The sequence below is a fragment of the Oryctolagus cuniculus genome, chromosome 5, assembly GCF_964237555.1.
Source record: "Oryctolagus cuniculus chromosome 5, mOryCun1.1, whole genome shotgun sequence".
NCBI classification, from domain to species: domain Eukaryota; kingdom Metazoa; phylum Chordata; class Mammalia; order Lagomorpha; family Leporidae; genus Oryctolagus; species Oryctolagus cuniculus.
In genome coordinates, this window is record NC_091436.1 from 47,737,224 (window position 1) to 47,757,474 (window position 20,251).

The following is a 20,251-nucleotide window of genomic DNA, read 5'->3' on the forward strand; positions in this document are numbered from 1 at the left end:
CACAGGGAGTGGTAGCAAGGGCTGCAACATCTCCATCCTCTTTAAAGTTTTTCCAAGTACTGTAAGGAGCATCTAGGTGCCAGCTATACAGAGAAATGATGGCTTTTCTGTGTGGGCTCACAGTGCAATGAGGACAGTAGAAGTCAAATATAAGGTATAACTGCCATTTCCTTGAAATTTGTTTCTAGGATAGTACTGAATAGTTTCTCATCTTTCAGATCAAAGTTGGCCTTAAATTAATCCAGGACTTACTAGGATACATTAAAAATTACTTGTTATTAATAGAACTCTGGATTTATAAAGGTCTTACATATGGTGATTGTTACATTTGCTATGATTTCCTTTAACATAGTACTATTTAAGCAACTTTATATTGTGTGATAATTGGTTGTAATTTGCACCATAAGTGTAGTTTCTTAACATTTGAAATTCTTTTGTTAAGAATGCATATTCCAAGGGTGATGAGTTAGCATTTGAAAGACTATCAAAGGTGTAACCTTTGAAGACCTTATCTTAATTTTTCTTTTTGTGTACCAACACTGAAAGTTTTGTTAATAAGGATAGTGGACGTCAAAATGATTTTTCCTTGGTGAATTGAATAAAATTAAAGATATATGTGTTGACTAAAACGGTATGTTGGTTTTCTACACTATTACTGAAGTAATTACTCTATCCTGAGCTGGAGCCTATTCCCTTCAGAAGGTACCCTAATCTCAGGATTGTCAAAGATCTTGTGTTCAGGGAATTTTCAGGGGAAACATAAGGAATGGAGACCTGCATACCATTTTATTTCTTTTAAAGATCAGCAATCAAGTTGACAAATTCTTAAATGTAATATAGGCTATTCTCCTTCCTTGACAAATATGTGTTCATCATAACGATGTTAAAAGATATTTATAAAAGCACGATTTTCATAAGACACCAGGTTGACAAAATATTGGAGAAAATCAGATTTAATTAGGAGCAGTGATGTTTTAAATGACTAATAAAATACTTACATAATTAAAAAGTCATATTTATTCTGTAGCATTTTTTCTTGCTCTTATTTCAGCAAATTTAATAGATTGTCATCATCAAGACTGTCACATAGTTGCTGTCTGTTGATGATAATTATATAAGTATTAAAAATGTTTCAAATTACAATTATATTTAAAAACCAAATTTGATTATATTTTCTAAAATATTATTTGAAAGTAACGTTAAACATTGAAAATTTAATATTCACATATTTTAAGTAACGTGATACTCAGAATTGTCATAAAATTAAAAATCAGTACAAAGCATAATTATAAATTTAAAATTATGTACATGTTTTACATTTGAATTTAATGTTTTGAAAATACAATCAAATTATATACATTAAATATATAATCAAATTATAGTAAGTATTTTAAGAAAACTCTTATTCTGAAACAATTTCTATTTCTGACATAGGCAGAAAGTGCCACAACCCATAAACTTTGTGTTTCTAGGATGTAAGAGAAGCATTTTCCTAAAGCCCTTAGTCACTTGAGTGACATTTAGGGTTGTACTGCATCAACACAGAGTGCTGGATCCCAAGTGACTCAGGTGCCAATTTGTTCCATAATACATTTATCTAAAAATGTATGTTTATGTTACTCAAGCCTCTCTAAAATGCTGGGCTTAAAGCAGAGAACCATTTTTTCTAGAGTATAAGTTAGTACTGCTAGATTTTGTCAACTTATTACCTTGAAAGTTAGCTGAAACCTGCTCTTAAAATGCGGTAACATCTTTGCAACATACTTCATCAGACTTATAGAGCAGGAAAACAACTTTTGTGCTTCTTTCCTAATATAAGTTTGTATCTATGATAGAATTTCACCTGAGATTTATGTTCATTGTAGTATTCTACCTGGAGATGAGGTGTGGAGAGAGACAACATGATGGTCTTTGAAGCTACCAAAATAATTCGATCATGGTAAGTAATCAGATTAGTTCTCAAGAGTATAAATCTGTCCAAATTCTTGAAATCGATAGAAAAAAATAGATGTTGTCATTGAAATGTGAATTTAGTTTCAGTGCTATGTTGTAGATTCTTATATATGACCTTGTATATTAATAATACAATATATTATATATATTTTATATGACCTTACTGGCATTAGTAAGTAGTGATATACTTCAACATATCTGATAACAACTATGGCTAATAAAGATATTCCAACACTGCTTGTGCAGAGCTCCCATTGCTTCCACCTAGGATGTGTATCATTTATGTTCTTGATCTACTTGAACCACCTACCATCCCATCCTTCCATTGCATGTTTATACAAAGTAAACCATTTGATAACCTGATGACAGCCTTCCAAATTTTGTCCATAATTGAGAATCCTATACAAATATAAATATAAAAGGTTTATTGGCATATTTTTGTTTTTATATATTTTCCCAATTTTAAAAATGTATTTTTAATTGTGGTAAAATATACATAACATAAAGTTTATCATCTTAACCATTTTTGAGGATACAGTTTAGTCAAGTTAAGTACAGTCACAATGTTTTTTATACAGCCAATCTTTGGTACTCTTTTCATCTTGCAAATATGAAACTCCATACTCATTAAACAAAAACTACTCATTTATGTCTTCCCCAGAACCTGGCAACCATCATTTTACTTTATGTCTTTATGAATTTAACTACTTTAGGTACCTCATATGTGTAGGATCACACAGTATTTGTTTTTTCATAACTGACTTATTTCAATTAGTATAATTTCTTTAAGGTTCATCTATGTTCTCACATGTGCCATAATATCCTTACTTTTTTAAAAAAAGATTTATTTTATTTATTTAAAAGATAGAGTTACAAAGAGAGGTTGAGATAGAGAGGTCTTCTATATGCTGTGTCACTCCTGTAATTCCTGCAGTGACCAGAGCTGAGCCGATCCAAAGCCAGGAGCCAGGAACTTCTTCTGCATGGATGCGGGGCCCAAGGATTGGGCCATTATCGCTGCTTTCCCTGGTGCATTAGCAGGGAGCTGGATTGGAAGTGGAGCAGCTGGGACTCAAACCAGCACCCATACGGGATTCTGGCACCGCAGGCTGGGGTTTTAACCCTCTGAGCCACAGTGCCGGACCCTGTCCTTCCTTTTTATAGCTTAATAATAACATGTTTTTGTATATGTATGTATGTATATATATTTACATATATACCACATTTTGTTTATCCATTCATCTGTCAATGGACACTTGCAGCAACCTCTGGTTACTGTAAACAATGCTGTTATGAACACTGGTACATATACAGAAAGCTTTCTGTACTAGACAACATGTGAAAATTCTTTCAAGTCAACTGGCATAGATATAATTTATTCCTTTATAATGAACCCATGGCATTCAATGTTTTATATATATGTAAATATATATTTATGCAGTATGATATATTCAGTCATTCTGGCACAGGTGGGCATCCACTTTTTTTCAAGGCTTTATTTTCACTCTGAAAGCTGCTACAGAAAATCTTTAAGTACATATTCTTAAACAGTAGTGGTTTTATTTTTCTGTATCACTAAATTCAGATTTTCATATATAATTTGCATGCTAAGTCTGTACTTTTCATTATTTTACCAGAATATAAAAGGAGAGTACTGCCAATTAAAAAGCCCCATGCTTGAGCTAACAGAATGCTATTGTATATGTATCCAACACTATGAGTCTCCTAGCAACCAGAAATGTCAACATCATGCTTCTATGACAATGGCAAATGTTTAAGCTTGACAGAAAATAATCTAATATTTAGTTTTCAGGGAAGATTTCACTCCTGGATAGAAATGAAGGGAAATGTATTTATTCTTTGGTATATTCATAGCACATTAATGCAAAGCCAGAAGACTATATTTTACTATATGTGACTTTTTTAGTATTATGAGTGAAAATACATTATGTGAAGCTTTTGGACTACTTTAGTTCTAATTTATTTTTCACTGAATTAATGTTATCAGTGCCTATCTCTGGTCCTACACAGCTGTGAGAAAGGACCTACAGTTTACAGAAATATCAGTTGAAATCCAGACCCAAAGACGTTTGATTACATTCTTGTGGATTCATAGTTTTAATTCAGAAACTTTTCCACATGGAAGACTATGTCTTTCAACCCACTCTGTGATGACCCTAAATGAGTCAAATCTGGCATTCCAAGTCTCTTGTATCTGATGCCTCTAATGAGTGCGTGGCATCCCAGTCTTAAGAGGCAGCCTCCTCTTCTGTCTCTCTTTAGTGCTCTTGAATCTAAAGCTGGCCTGCAGTCATACTTTCTGATTTGTACTCCAGTTTGCATACTAGTGTAGAGCCCTGCCTCTGATACCAACCCACTTGGATGTGCTGCTCCCAAGCTTTTACCCAGGGTCTGCCCAGGTAGGCAAGAGGTCAGTTAAAAATTAAGACTGTTATCATAAGAAAGCTCAGTACAAAAGTTCAATATGCCTTTCCCATAATGACTCTTTTAATATTTTAAAATTTCAAAATCCATAATAAAAACACACACAAACACAAACACATTTTGGTTCCCCTGCTTTGCCTACTGCTGAGTTAGGTAACTGCATACTCTGGTGCTGAATCTTGTTTCACCGGATAGATCATTTGGATTTTGATGCTAGTTGTTATCAGCTGATTTGTGTTCCCTCAGAATTCTTATGTTAAAATCACAAGGCCTCCTCAGGTACCTAAGAATGTGACTGTTTCTGGAGATAAGGACTTTTAAGATGTAATTGAGATGAAATGAGATTGTGGGGTGGACCTATTTAGTATGACTGGCATCCTTCTAAGAAGAGATTAGGTCAGGGAAACACACAGGCTGAGGGGTCAGAGTGTGAGGAAATGGGGAGAAGGCAGCTATCTGCAAGTTGTTGACAAAGGCCTCTGAAGAAAGCAGACCTGCTGGCTCCTTGGTCTTGAACTTCTAGACTCCAGAAATGCGAGGAAATAAACTTGTTTAAGGCAACCAGTTGTATTATGTCATGACAGCCTTTGCAAAGTGATAGACTAGGTGAGCCTATGGGTTCCTTAGCTACCCTTTTTTGGATATCAGTGTTAGGCTGGATAGACCCACAGCAAGTAAGTCTGCTGGCCACTCCCATCTAATCTGAAGTCAGACTCCTTCTCCTAGCCCTGGGTCAAGCTAGTCACACTTTCTGTTTTGCACACTGGTATTACTGGAGGCCCTGAAGCTGATACTCCTAAGTGATACCCATTGCAGGAACTTCATGACCTTCTCCTGAACCAAAACTACTGGTCATCCAAAAAGTCCAAGTGCTCTGCAGAATAAAGCAGTTATAATCAAAATTGTTCACAAATCTGGTTGATTTATAATGATTGGGTAAACTTATAAACACATTTTAGTGACTATTAGTACCAGTTACTTTAATAACCAAAAATTAAAGAGAAGATATTAGGCACTATTCTAAGCCTAGGTGAATAGAGAATTATTTCTGTATATAAAACTAAGGTTATCCATGTGGTGTTTGTCACACATGCAATATGCATTTGATACATAAAGGAAAAAAAACTGAAAATTGATGTTTTGAATGCTAAACCATATTTTCCCCTTTGCAGGTGGTTGATTTTAAATTATCACTTAATAGATAATTGCATGGTTTTATGCTGTTTGCTTTTAATTGCAAATATACATCAGAAAATGTCATCCCTATTTTCCAAACCCTATAAAGTATTCTCATCTCCTACCTAGTAAAATCAAAAGTCCTTTCAATGCCTATAAGTGTAACCTGTCTCCCAACCCCCTACACCCCCCTCTCACCTCAGCTCATCTCTTATCACTGTCATTTCTTTCTAGATGTACTGGACTTCTTGCTGTAGTCAAGAACACTTTGCTATAGGGCCTTTGCACTGATACCTCCTCTACCTGGAAAGCGCTTTGCCTTGAGTCTTTATTCAAATGTCTTCTATGAGACTAAACTAACCAGTACAATTTTTTAAAGATTTTTTTATCTTATTTATTTGAGAGAGAGAGTTTTTTTTTTTTTTTTTTTTTTTTTTTTGACAGGCAGAGTGGACAGTGAGAGAGAGACAGAGAGAAAGGTCTTCCTTTGCCGTTGGTTCACCCTCCAATGGCCACCGCGGCTGGCGTGCTGTGGCTGGCACACCGCGCTGATCCAATGGCAGGAGCCAGGTGCTTCTCCTGGTCTCCCATGGGGTGCAGGGCCCAAGCACTTAGGCCATCCTCGACTGCACTCCTGGGCCATAGCAGAGAACTGGCCTGGAAGAGGGGCAACCGGGACAGAATCTGGCGCCCCGACCGGGACTAGAACCCGGTGTGCCAGCGCAGCTAGGCGGAGGATTTGCCTGTTGAGCCGCGGTGCTGGCCTATCTTATTTATTTAAAAGACATAGTTATAGAGAGAAAAAGAGATCTTGCATCCACTGGTTCACTCACCAAATGGCCACAACAGCTGAGGCTGGACCAGGCTGAAGCCAGGAACTCCATTCAGCTCTCACTGTGGCACAACACCAGCTCCACCAACAAGCCTATTTAAAATTTGATTATGTAAATGCAGCGGGGCACCTCCAATCCCTTTTCTGTTTTTAGGTCAGAGGCAGGAATCTTTATTTTTTCACTGATGTAACTCAAAATTCTAGATATGAACTTGGAGTATTACAGGTGCTCAGTAAATATTTTTCAAAAAATGAGTAAAAAGAGTAGATTTTAATATAACACTATGATAACTAAGCTAATAACCAGAGCTCACTACTGGATTTGACATAAATGCATGCTTTATTTAATGATGCATTAGTTCTGCTCCTAAGTTAGCACAGAAATGATTTCTTACGGGTGTCAAGAAAGGATGTAGGACAATCCTTAAGAACATGTAAGTGTGACAGGGACAGCTAATGCTTGTGTTAGTATGTATTTATTAAAAAAATTTAAAACTGATAAGAAGGATAATGTGGAGAAAGAAACAAAGGGGGAAAGAAAGAAAAGGAGAAGGAGTTTCCTCCTCTGAGTTTTCATCCATTCCGTTTCTTCATGACCTGGTTTAAGGATTTCTTTCCAATGGGAGATCTCAATAGTATGCTGAACTCTAAAGGTATTTTATTCATTATTTAATACTATGTATTTGGGATTTAATAAAATCATCCTCAGAATACTAGACCCTGGAATAGTAGGTTCTCCAAATGTGTTTATCATGATATATATTCTGTTTACTAAAAGATGGACTATTCAAAAAGTATCAGCATCACATTGTCCACCATTACAAAAAGAAGCCTAAAGAAGATGCTATTTTGAGAAAATGGACCTTAATTAAGTACCCTAGTTTTTTTTTTTATTTTATTTATTTATTTTTTTTATACCCAAGTACCCTAGTCTTAACTCCTGAGTCGATTAGTAAGAAGAGAAAAAAAATTCAGATGCTGGTGTTGTGGCATAGCGCACTAAGCTGCAGCCTGCGACACCAGCAACCTGTACGAGTGCCAGTTTGAGTCCTGGCTGCTCTACTTCCAATCCAGCTTCCTGCTACTGGCCTGGAAAAAGAAGCGGAAGATGGCCCGGGTGCTAGGGCCCTGCTACCCACGTGGGAGACCTGGATGAAGCTCCTGGCTCCTGGCTTTGGCCTGGCTCAGCATTGGCTGTTGTGGTCATCCAGGGGGTGAACCAGCAGATAGAAAATTTCTCTTTCTCCCTCTCTCTAACACTTTTAAATAAATAAATAAATGTTTGAATAAAGAGAACATGTAATAGAAATGAAAGTACTTTGTTAATATGAACTTTGATTCCCTCAATAATAAACACTTGTCCAATAATTTTCCATACCACCTATAAAAAAGCTTTTGTTTTTCCATTGAAAAAGGTCAGTGTTAATGTTTTGGGACTTTAAAATAAATTTGCAGAATTCCAAACTTTTAAATCAACTTATTTTTGAGATTTAATAGGTCATCCTAGATTGCTTTAGCTAATACTAATATGTATTTTGTTTTTTCTTATTCTTACTGTATTTGTGTTGATATTGGTAGAAAATATAACAGAAGAGCTTGTAGTTTGACAGAGAAATATTTGAACAGTGGCCCTATTATTAGTAACAGTGGATTGTCTGGGCTGGCACTGTGGCACAGCAGGTTTAATCACTGCTTGTGATGTCCTTCATCCCATGTTGGAGGATTGGTTTGAGTCCCATTGTAGCTACCCTGCTACGAATGGAGCTTCTTGCTAATATGCCAAGGAAGACAGTGGAAGGTGTCCCAGCTTGGGCCCTTGCCACCCACATGGGAGACCAGGTTGTAATTCCTGGCTCCTGATTTTGGCCTACACCAGGCATGGCCATTAGAGCCGTTTGGGGAGTAAACTAGTAGATGAAAGATCTCTCTCTTTTTTTCTCTCTGTCTCTCATCTCTCTATCACTCTGCCATTCAAATTAATAAATCTTAAAACACACACACACACACACACACAAAACAGTGTGCTGTGGGTCTTTGTGAGCCTCCTCATTTGTAATACTTCTTAAGATTGTTGTAAAATTTTAAATAATGAATTCATTGTGTCTAAATAGTTATGTAATAGTAGATGTCTAGGGCTGTCGCTTGGCTTAGCAGGATAAGTCTTTGCCTGCAGGACCAGTATCCTGTATGGGTGCCAGTTCATGTTTTGGCTGCTCCTCTTCTGATCCAACTGCCTGCTTATGGCCTGGAAAAGCAGTGGAAGATGCCCCAAATGCTTGGGCCACTGTACCCTTGTGGGAGACCCAGAGGAAGCTCCTGGCTCCTGGCTTCAAATCAGCCCAACTCTGGCTGTTGCGACATTTAGGATGTGAACCAGCAGATGGAAGACCTTTCTTTCTGTCTCTCCCTGTCCCTGTCTCTGACTCTGCTTCTCAAATGAATAAATAAAATCTTTTAAAAAAAAGCGCATGTCCAATAAATGTTCCCTGGTATTATTAAGTAACTGAAACAGTAAAATAATGTTTATTTAAACAGTTCTCAGATACCTTCTGAGCCTTATTTGTAATTTTCACTGTCCATTAACTAATGTGCAAGGCTTACATTTCATGCTGTTCACATCTTCACTTCTTCTCTTTTTCCCCCCAAGATTTATTTATTTATTTGAAAGGTGGAGTTAGAGACAGAGGCAGAGAGAGGGAGAAGTCTTGCATTCGTTGGTTCACTCCCCAAATGGCCACAATGGCTGTAGCTGGGCCAATCTGAGACCAGGAGACAGGAGCCTCTTCTGGGTCTCCCATGTGGGTGCAGGGGCCCAAGGATTTGGGCCACCTCCCACTGCCTTCCCAGGCCACAGCAGAGAGCTGGATCAGAAGCGGAGCAGCACCTATATGGGTCACCAGCACCACAGGAAGTAGCTTCACCTGGCCCCTCACATCTTCACTTCTAAGATATGGAATATGTTGTTGGGTTGGTTCTTCGAGTGCCTTCTTGGTATCCTCAATCATGTAAGTCCCATGGACAAATAAAACAAATATACAATGTTTGTGGTTCTTACTAAAGGGACCTTAATATTTAATGAAGGCATGACATGAATATACAAAAAATAATTAGAAAATGAGTAAATATTAGTGGGAACACTGCAAAATGAAAGATCAGAGTAGGCTGCAGTGATTATAAAACTCTCCATAAAAAGAACTTAGGATATTTGATTTGCCCCTTTACCCTCATAGTAACAACCACAGCAACAACAACAACAACAAAATCACAGAACTGAATATGACCTCAAAACACTTATCAAACTTGTACATATATTATTATTTTTTAAAAACCCAAATAGGTCGATTTTAATTAGTTCTTCTATATACATGTTTATCTACTACTGAAAATTGAAACAGCGCACACATCAAAATTTCCTTTTATTGCAATTCAAACGTTTGAAAACCAGAACATCAATTATCTGTCCTAATTATAATGCTCTAGACAAAACATCCAGTGTTTTCTTTACATTCCTTTCCCACAAGTCAGTTTGCATAGCTCTTGGTGCTGAGTTTCATCTCACTGCCTTTAGTCTTTTGAAACACATGGGAATATGTGAAACTTATTGGTATTTCTCTGGGTCAAACCAGAAAGTCAAAAAGAACTAACTGATATTGAAAGTCATTAAAATATATTCAAACTACAGATTCCATATAAATCACTGGTACCAAGGTAGGAAGAGAAAGACAATTACACCAAATATCATAGGTCATCAAAATTATTGGTATACAAGTCTATCTTAGCATAGTGTTCTACTGTATAAAATTACTAGCAAGAACAGTAAAATAGAGATTATGCTTAAATTGACTCTCTGTTGTAATCCATTCCTATCCTAGCATTCTCCGATGGATCCCATCCGTGAGCTAGGCAGTAACTGCAGCAACATCTGAATGGCTCACTTCTTGATTCACTCTTAACTCCCTTAGGAACCTTCTCTGCATCATTTTTTAAACTGTGAATATTGGTACATTAGGCGGTATCTCAGCTTGGCCAGTTGCTCTCTCCACTCAGATAACAGTGTCCTATACCTCTCCTCCTCGGGCCTCTGGAATACCATCTTCACGACTCTGTCAGACTGTTGAGGTGGCTTTTCCAGTGCAGAGGAAGGGAATGTGGCAGAAGGGCTGAGCATCCACTTACTGAGGTCCTTTGTTAACATTTCTGAATCCTGAGAATTTTCTCCCATGAAAATCCAAAAAAATTCTGCGGACCAGTTTGGGTCATGCTTTTCTGGTGAGTGCATAGCAGTCTAGTGACACCTCTTCAGTGTTTGGCTGCCAGGTAAATGAGTGCTGGGCTCTCTAGTTACTCCAAGGTAGCCTGAAGAGCACTAAACAGCCCAGAAAGACAGAAAGCGCAGCCTCCAGCAGAGAGGTGAAATGAGCCGACCTTGTACATATATTATTAATTCATTTTGTTCCCACCAAACTCCTATGAATTAGGTACTACAGTATTTTATCATGTCTTACAAAGGAGGAAAAAGCACAAAGAATGGGTAAGGTTAGTAATTGTGATTTTCAGTATTTCCCATCAAGTCTGCAGAAGGGAGAAAGAGAGTTACCACAAGGCAGAATATATTATGAATATTGCAAAAGAATCATTCTTACTGTTTGATAGATAAAGTAAAATCCCCCAACAATTTTCTCCCATGTGCCCCTTTCTTCAACACAATTAAGCTATTTTTACTTTCTGCCCCAGTGTTATTCATCTTGTTCTCTCCATTTGCATTTACTGGTACCTTATCTATCCTTCAAGATCCATCAAAGACTGTTATAATTTTCACAAGAAGGTAAGAGGTAGCTTTGTCAATAAATGTGAAGAGAAAAAGAGAAAAAGACATTTTTAATGATAGCTGTTTAGCTTATAGAAGGAAAACATGGATGGAAGAACAAATAATTGAATGAAAGGGAAGAAATTATTTAAAATAATTGAAAAATAGTGCAAATAGGAATTGAAGTAAAATGTGATTATAACAAATGATAAACTAAAAACAAAAATGTCAAGGATGGACATTTGATGCAGCACTTAAGACACTGCTTGATATGCCCACTTCCTATATTGGAATATTAGGTTGAATCCCAGCTCCACTCCTGATTCCAACTCCCTGCTAAAGAAGACCCTGGGAAGCAGCACTATTGGCTCAACCTGGATGGAGTTCCTGGCTGCCTTTTGGCTTCAGTCTGTTATAGGAGTGAATCAGCAGATGGAAAATCTCTGTTTTTTTTTTTTTTTTTTTTTTTTTTTTTTTTGTATATCTGCTTTTAAAAAAATTAGAAAAATAGGAAAAAAAAGTAGGAAAATTTTGGAGAAAGAGATATAGAAAAAAAAGCAGCAAACAAAATAAAAGGGAAAGGCTTTGTTTAAAGAAAAGAAATGGTAAGATATGAGATGGTAGAGAAGAGAATAGAGAATAGGAAAAACAAGAATATCCCATGTGGCAAAAAGTCTTCATCTGGGCCACCCTAATGAGTCCAATAGTAGGAGTAAAATGATTTGTTTTGGGTTTACTGATTGCTAATCCTCATAACAGAAATAATAGAAATGCTGAAATCTTTGAAAATAGCATTTCCAAAATATTTTTAAAAAGATTTTATGTATCATTTGAAAGGTAGAATTACAGACAGTGAGAGGGAGAGACAGGGAGAATGGTCTTCCTTCTGCTGGTTCACTCTCCACATGGCCACAATGGCTGGTACTGTGCTGATCCAAAGCCAGGAGCCAGGAGCATCTTCTGGGTCTCCCATGTAGTTTCAGCGGCTCAAGGACTTGGGCCGTTTTCTACAGCTTTTTCACACCACAGCAGAGAGCTGGATTGGAAGAGGAGCAGCCAGGATTTGAACCGGCGTCCATATGGGATGCTGGAGCTGCAGGGAGAGAATTTTTTTTTAATCCTCTTCGGACTATTTTATTTTATTTTAATTTTTAAAGCTTTTATTTAATGAATGCAAATTTCATAGGTACAACTTTAGGAATATAGTGGTGCTTTCCCCCATACTTGCCCTCCCACCCCCACTCCCGTCCCACCTCCTACTCCCTCTTCCATCCCATTCTTCATTAAGGTTCATTTTTAGTTTAACTTTGTATACAGAAGACCAACTCTATATTAAGTAAATATTTCAACAGTTTGCACACACACAAACACACACAATGTATAAAGTACAGTTTGAGAACAAGTTTTGCAGTTAATTCTTATAGTACACTTTATTAAGGACAGAGGTCCTACATGGGGAATAAGTGCACGGTGACTTCTGTTGTTAACACTCTTATTTATGACATCAGCAATCACCTGAGGCTCTTGTCATGAGCTACAGGCAGAGGATTAACTGGCCCATTAAAATATTTTTAAAATAAATGAACAAAAGATCATTTCCTAGTCATATTTGCACATAAAATAATGTCAGTAATGGCCGCTTAGAATATATTTTGACGTTTTCATAGAACTTTTTAGAATAAAGAAAGATCCCAATTATTTAAATCAATACGCTTTGCTGCACCTCACTTTAAGGAGTTTCATGTATGCATGCGAGTAAGCCCAAGCTTGGTTAGATGGCACTGAAATAATTTTGCCTGTGCCTGCAGCTCCCTCTGCTGTTCATGCCAGTTATTGCTGGGAAGTGCAAATGCATGAAGAAAAAGACCTTCTTAGAGAAATGTATACTGAAGAATCTGACTTTGGTATTCAGAGGGCCCAAAATGGAATTGAATATGATTAATTTCCTTCGTTCCACTTTCCTGAATTTAATTCAGAGAACTGGATTCCCTAGGATCTGATTTTCTCCCTTTGGTTAATATCAATGTGTTTTAATTAATAATAAAACAGGAATACACAATAAGTGCTTCTATTGAAAGTTATGGTTTTTATTGTTTTTTTAACATTTATTTAACAAATATAAATTTCCAAAGTACAGCTTATGGATTACAGTGGCTTTCCCCCCCAATAACTTCCCTCCCACCCACAACCCTCCCATCTCCCGCTCCCTCTCCCATTCCATTCACATCAAGATTCATTTTCAATTATCTTTATATACAGAAGATCAGTTTAGTATATATTAAGTAAAGATTTCAACAGTTCGCACCCAAATAGAAACACAAAGTGTAAAGTACTATTTGAGTACTAGTTATAGCATTACTTCACATTGGGCAACACATTAAGGACAGATCCCACATGAGGAGTAAGTACACAGTGACTCCTGTTGTTGACTTAACAATTTGACACTCTTTGTTTGTGGCATCAATAATCTCCCTAGGCTCTTGTCATGAGTTGCCAAGGCTATGGAAGCCTTTTGAGTTCACCAACTTCGATCTTATTTAGACAAGTCCGTAGTCAAAGTGGAAATTCTCTCCTCCCTTCAGAGAAAGGTACCTCCTTCTTTGATGGACCATTCTTTCCACTGGGATCTCACTCACAGAGATGAAAGTTATGGTTTTTTTTAAAAAGTATGTGGATGATGTTAAAGGTACGTTATTTATCTCAGTTATTTCAGTGATTCATCAGGGTGATAGGATTCTGGAATATTCATAAAGTATGATTCACATTTATTTAAATATTTTTAAAAATTATTTCACTAAATTTAAAAAATGCGATCTTAAGAATCCAATGAGATATTAGGAAATAGATTCAGCATTATAATATAATGTTAATAACTTACAATTATTTACAATGATTATCTTATATATACATTTCTGAAATTCTACTTCCATGATCACCAATACATTGAGTATTACCTGACTCCAACATGGACAAGCAGAGGCTGCAAGTATAGAGTGAGAGAAGACAATGGACAAGGGAAAAGACAAGAGGTAAATAAAAATTGAAGGAGAAAAACAAAGGAACACAGTAGATAAGAGCATATAGAGTATCTAAACATTTTTGTTTGGATTATAACAGAGGTATAAAAATTTGGCTGAACAGAACTCACTTTTAATCCTTTAACTCAATTATATTTGATATGGATTTTATGAGCTTCATGCCAGACCTTAACATTCATTGTATACATTTAAGTGTGATATCTCTAAGATTTGGAATTGATTGATATTTTAAAGTTATTTTAAATAAGCAATATTTGGTTTTCAAAGCCATACTTATCCCTTGTTTAACAAATACAATTATAAGAAGGGTAAATAATGAAAATTAAGAGATTTATAGCTCCTTTTTCCACTTTTACCTGTGTCACTCACTAACAGACTTCTTGTTTTTTCTTTAGATGTCAGATCAAATTCATTTTCTCAGCCCATCCTCTGAGATTAGTCCCTTTTCCTATCTTCCCTATGGGAATCCTCATGAATAGAAACATTCCCTGTTTTTTCTCTTAAGTATATTCTCTGTGCCTGGTGTAGAGCTAAGGACATAAACATTTCTTGAATGAATGAACAAATCAGTATTACAAGAATGAAAAAAGATGTTTGTATCTTCATCCCAAGAAAAAAATTGTGGATGAAAGAGTGTCAGCCTCCTCTCTTTCCCCATTACCAAGGAAAATGACGGTGGAGGTATACACAAAAGTGGTATAAACCAACAATAAAAACAGAACAGAAAGGTCTCCACAGAAAGAGGCTCAAGAAATGATGTCAGCAAATTGAGAAGAGTGAAAACATGATGAATTAGCGATTGATAAAGTACAACCAAGGAAGATGCCATAAAATACACACACAGAAAGGGCAGAAGTAGAGAGCTAGTGTGCCTGGCAGAATCTGAAGGGTTGAGAACTTTGAAGTGCCAACGACAAAGAAGACTGGAAATTAGGTACAAGCTAAAAAGGGAGAGATTAATTAAAAATTTCAGACAACATATGTTGCATCCTCCTCCATTCACCTCCCTCAGCCAACCACTTTCTCAGAAGATCAAATCACTAGTAATTAGTAGTAATTAGGAGTTAGGAAGGGAGGGAAGGAGGAAAGGAAAGAAGGATAGGCAGCCATTCTTCTCTATAAAGTTTAAATTCTTTGGAAAAGTAGGGCAGCTTGTGTGGGAGTTGGAACTCTGACATTTAAGGTCCGAAATTATAACATTTGACTCCCTACCCACACACTTTAAAACAAAACTTGCCAGTGCAATAACTTCATGTTACAGAAACTCACTAAAAATAGAGTTAATTCATCAACAAAGTGATCTTTTAAAAAAATGTATCTAGGGGCTAGGGTTGTGGCATAGTGGGTTAAGCAACTGCCTGTGAAGAGTTAAAATTGTATGTGTGCGGGTGTAAAAAGTTAAGCTTAAGCTTACAGGTTTAAACCTTCCTGGTACAGCTGTAAAAATAAGACAGAATGAAGTAGCACCTTGACAGTAGGGACTCCATTTTGGAGCACATGAGACTCCATTCTGAGAAAGCACCCCCCCACCGTGAGACTGATCTGAAACTATGATCTCAAATAGTTGGACAATAGCAGTGCACTACATCACCCTTGGCAGAGCACAAAAACCCCCTAGCATGATTGCTCAAGCTTAAAAGTAGAAAGGTTGCACCTGGGTTACCTGGGCTAATAATAAAGACATGATTTGTCTGTGTCTTACATTAATGTCAAGTCCTAATTGCTAATTGTAAGATTGTAACTGGTATTGTCAAGATTATGATGAATATTAATTTCACTTAGGTTTTAGGTTATGTTGACCCCAGTAACCATACACTCTCTTTTGATTTTATGTACTCTCTTTTGATCTTAGCAACTGTGTATAGCAACCGTGCATAGCAACCGTGTATTCCCCCCTTCCCGGTTTTGTGGTTTTTGCCTTTATAAACCCTAACCTTTGGTTATTCGGGGCTGCTCTGCTCTTGTATGATCAGACAGCCCCAGCATGCTGGATAATCAATAAAGCTTCCCCTTGCTGTTTGCATAAGAGACGTGTCTCTTGGTGACGTTTTTTGGGCGGTCGACTCTGACACCTGCAATGCCAGTATCCCATATGGGTGCCAGTTTGAGTCCTGGCTACTCCACTTCTGATTCAGCTCCTTCCAATATGCCTGGAAAGGCAGTGGAAGATGGCCCAAGTGGTTGGGCCCCTGCACCCATGTAGGAGATCCGGAAGAAGCTCCTGGCTGTTGGCTTCAGTCTGGCCCAGCCCTGGCACTTGCAGTAAACCAACAGAAGGAAGATATCTCTTTCTCCCTCTCACTCTCGCTCTCCCTCTCCCTCTCCCTCTCCCTCTCCCTCTCCCTCTCCCCTTCCCCCTCCTTCTCTCTCTCCTCTTTCTGTAACTCTTTCAAATAAATAATCTTTTAAAAATGTATCTTATTGTATTCTCAGAGATATTTGAGAAGATATATATTGAATACATAAAATAAACAAGGACAAAAGAACAGGATGCTATAAAAAAGTAAAACCAGAAAACAAATGTGTTCTTGAAAATTAAAATGTGAATACTAAAAACTAACTCAGAATAATATAATTATAAAAGAAGTAATGGAAAATGCAAGAGAAAATGAGACACGGAAAATTACTTCAAGATGTCCAACATCAAAACAAAGTAGAGATAATAAAAGAGAAGTGACAGCAGTAAGTAAATATTAGAAGACATCTTCTATAGCTGAAGTACTTCTTCATGCATGTCTGCAGGTTGAGAGAGCCCATGGTGTGTCTGGCTCAATGAATAAAATAAAAACATACACTGGGCATGTCATTATAAAACCTCAAGATAACAAATATAGGGAACATATTTAAATTTTCCAGTGTAGAGATAAAAACAAATTAAAAAAGACATACACTATCATCAAAATGATCAGTGGGACCAGATGATGGGAAACAGTGGAAGAATGTTGTTAAAAATCTAGGGGAACTTTTTTCCACCTAGAAATCTATATACAATAAGTCATCCATCAAATGTGAGGGCAGAAAAATAAGTCACATCAAGCATGTAAGCACACAGAAAGTTTTGCTACCACAATACTTTCAAGTGAAATTCTTTTCAGATATATTCCAACAAAAGGAAAGAATAAACCAAGGAAAAGGAAAATATCAGAAAATACTGGGTCTCTTCGGGAGAGCAGTGACGTGCATTCCAGGATGACATCAGACACCAGAACAGCAAGAGACAGAAAGTGGACAATAAAAAGGCTGGTGCAATGGCTCAGAGGGTTTAAGCCCATCTCATATGGGCACCACTTTGAGTCCTGGCTGCTCCTCTTCCAATATGGCTCACTGCTAATGTACCTGGGAGAGCAGAAGAAGATGGCCCTAGTACTTGGACCCCTGCTACCCATGTGTTTGGCCCAGCCCTAGCCATTGTGGCTATTTGGGGAGTGAATCTGCAGGTGGAAGACTTCTCTCTCTCTCTCTCTCTAACTCTGCCTTTCAAATAAAATAAATAAACCTCAAAAAAAAAAAAAAAAGGAAATCTTCCAAACCAAAATGTTTAATTAACAAAAAAAGGGAAAGAAAGGAATTGATCTTCACTAGATTTTTTTTTTTTTGCCAAATATCTTTCTTGGATTCATGGCATGTATATAATTAAGTGGGCTAAAGTAATGCTTTACTACCTTCTGTGAAAAAATGTTTCATACGAAATTTTGTCTTTATGGCAGATATTCAACTTTTTTCATAGAAAATGTTTATTATCTTTTTATTCCATCCCCCTCTCTTATTTTACATTAAGCTGTGTTTGAAATCGAAATTATGAATCATGGATAAAATATTTGATTACTTAAAGCAATTGAAGCCTTCTCTTTATTTCACTAGTTACTATAATAACAAGTTGGAAAATTATGGTACATGTCTTGTGTATTTTTTTATTTAGTAAATATAAATTTCCAAAGTACAGTTTATGGATTACAATGGCTTCCCCCCCATAATTTCCCTGCCACCCGCAACCCTCCCATCTCCCATTCCATTCACATCAAGATTCATTTTCAATTATCTTTATATACAGAAGATCGATTCAGTATATATTACGTAAAGATTTCATCAGTTTGCACCCACACAGAAACACAAAGTGTAAAAATACTGTTTCAGTACTAGTTATAGCATTACTTCACATTGGACAACACATTAAGGACAGATCCCACATGAGAAGTAAGTACACAGTGACTCCTGTTGTTGACTTAACAATTTGACACTCTTGTTTATGGCGTCAGTAATCTCCCTAGGCTCTAGTCATGAGTTGCCAAGGCTATGGAAGCCTTTTGGGTTCGCCGTCTTCGATCTTATTCCGACAGGGTCATAGTCAAAGTAGAAGTTCTCTCCTCCCTTCAGAGAAAGGTACCTCCTTCTTTGATGGCCCCGAGATACCCAACTTTCTAATAATACTTTTTATTACTTGCTAGCATAATTTTTTTTTTGACAGGCAGAGTTAGACAGTGAGAAAGAGAGACAGAGAGAAAGGCCTTCCTTCTGCTGGTTCACTTCTGCAATGGCCAGCACGGCTGGCGCTGTGCCGATCCGAAGCCAGGAGCCGGGTGCCTCCTCCCGGTCTTCCATGCGGGTGCAGGGATCCAAGCACCTGGGCCATCCGCTGCTGCCCTCCCAGGCCACAGCAGAGAGCTGAACTGGAAGAGGAGCAACCAGGACTAGCATCCAGCGTCCCAACGGGGACTAGAACCCAGGGTTCCAGCACCGCAGGTGGAGGACCAGCCAACTGAGCCATGGTGTTGGGCTGCTAGCATAATTTTTGAAAGGTGAGGCTTTTTTACTATTTTCCTATGCTATATTGAAAGCACTTAATCAGAGCTGTTTATTTGATTTGTTTATATTTATCTTTTCTCATTATATTCTTATAGTAATTAATCTTATTCAAAAGAAAGTTCTTAAATCAGGCTTTTGGCATAGTGGATAAGGTACCACTTAGGATACCTGTATCCCATATAGCAGTGTCTGGCTTCAAGTCCCAGGTTCGTTCCTGTTTCCAGTTTTTTGTTAATGTTCTCTCTGAGAGACAGTAGATGACAGCTCAGGTAGTTGGGATCTTGCCACACACATGGGAGACCTTGCTGTATTCCAGGCTCCTGGCTTCTGCTTGGCCCAGTTCCAGCTATTGTGGGATTTGGGAAGTGAACCAGAAGATGAGAGATTTCTCTTTCTTTCCCTCTCTCTCACCCATGTGTGTAGCAGGGAACCAAATAGTTGAGCCATCTTCTGCTGCCTACCCAGGAGCATTAGCAAGGAGCTGGATTGGAAGTGGTGTAGCGGTATTTGAACCAGCACCCATATAGGATGCTAAAGTTGCAGGTAATAGCTTAACCTGCTAAGCCACGACACTGGCGTCTTGGGATTTTTTCTAATCTATGTTTCAGTTTTTTCTCAGTAACATAGCCTTTGTTTTTTATATGGAAAACAAGGGAATGAAAAGTTTTTCTTGTTGTTTAAGCTATTTATTGAAAACACAAATGTTATAAATTAACTTTAAATAATGTTATAGTTTAGTGATAGAAGAAATCTTATTGCCGGCTCTTCAAGCTACTAATGGAAAATAGAGGTTAAATTATATTTCAGTGAATTTTTTAAGTAATTGCAACTGTTAGGTATTTATGTTGGAGTCCATGGAATATTTGACTTCATCTATATATGACTGGCAGTCATATTCCAGTAGGAATATATGAAAATCATTTTAGGCAAATGAAATAATTTCTACTTTATCACTCTCATGGTGCGATTGTGCAATTTGTCTCTGTAACCAATACAAGTATTTGTATTCAATATAAAACAATTTTTACAGATTACCTCTAGGTGGTGCACAAAGCACATTATACTAGAAAATCAATAGACAACCCCTAAAGCCTTTATATATTTTATTCTGAATCAGAAAGAAACCAAACCTCCAATCCATCCACAATAATTTAATAATTGAGACATAATGTTTTATCTTATAGATACTGGAATGTA

General features: G+C 37.2%; 1 long non-coding RNA gene across 2 annotated transcripts in view; it reads left to right on the top strand.

Moving 5' to 3' along the window:
• Nucleotides 1-1,951: 1,951 nt before the first annotated feature.
• LOC138849597 (uncharacterized) overlaps nt 1,952-20,251 on the top strand; it is a 100,435-nt gene continuing 82,135 nt past the window's right edge. For both annotated transcript variants that reach the window (XR_011388547.1, XR_011388546.1), the window contains exon 1: nt 1,952-14,242. This is a non-coding gene — a long non-coding RNA (uncharacterized lncRNA). The remainder of the gene's footprint in view (nt 14,243-20,251) is intronic.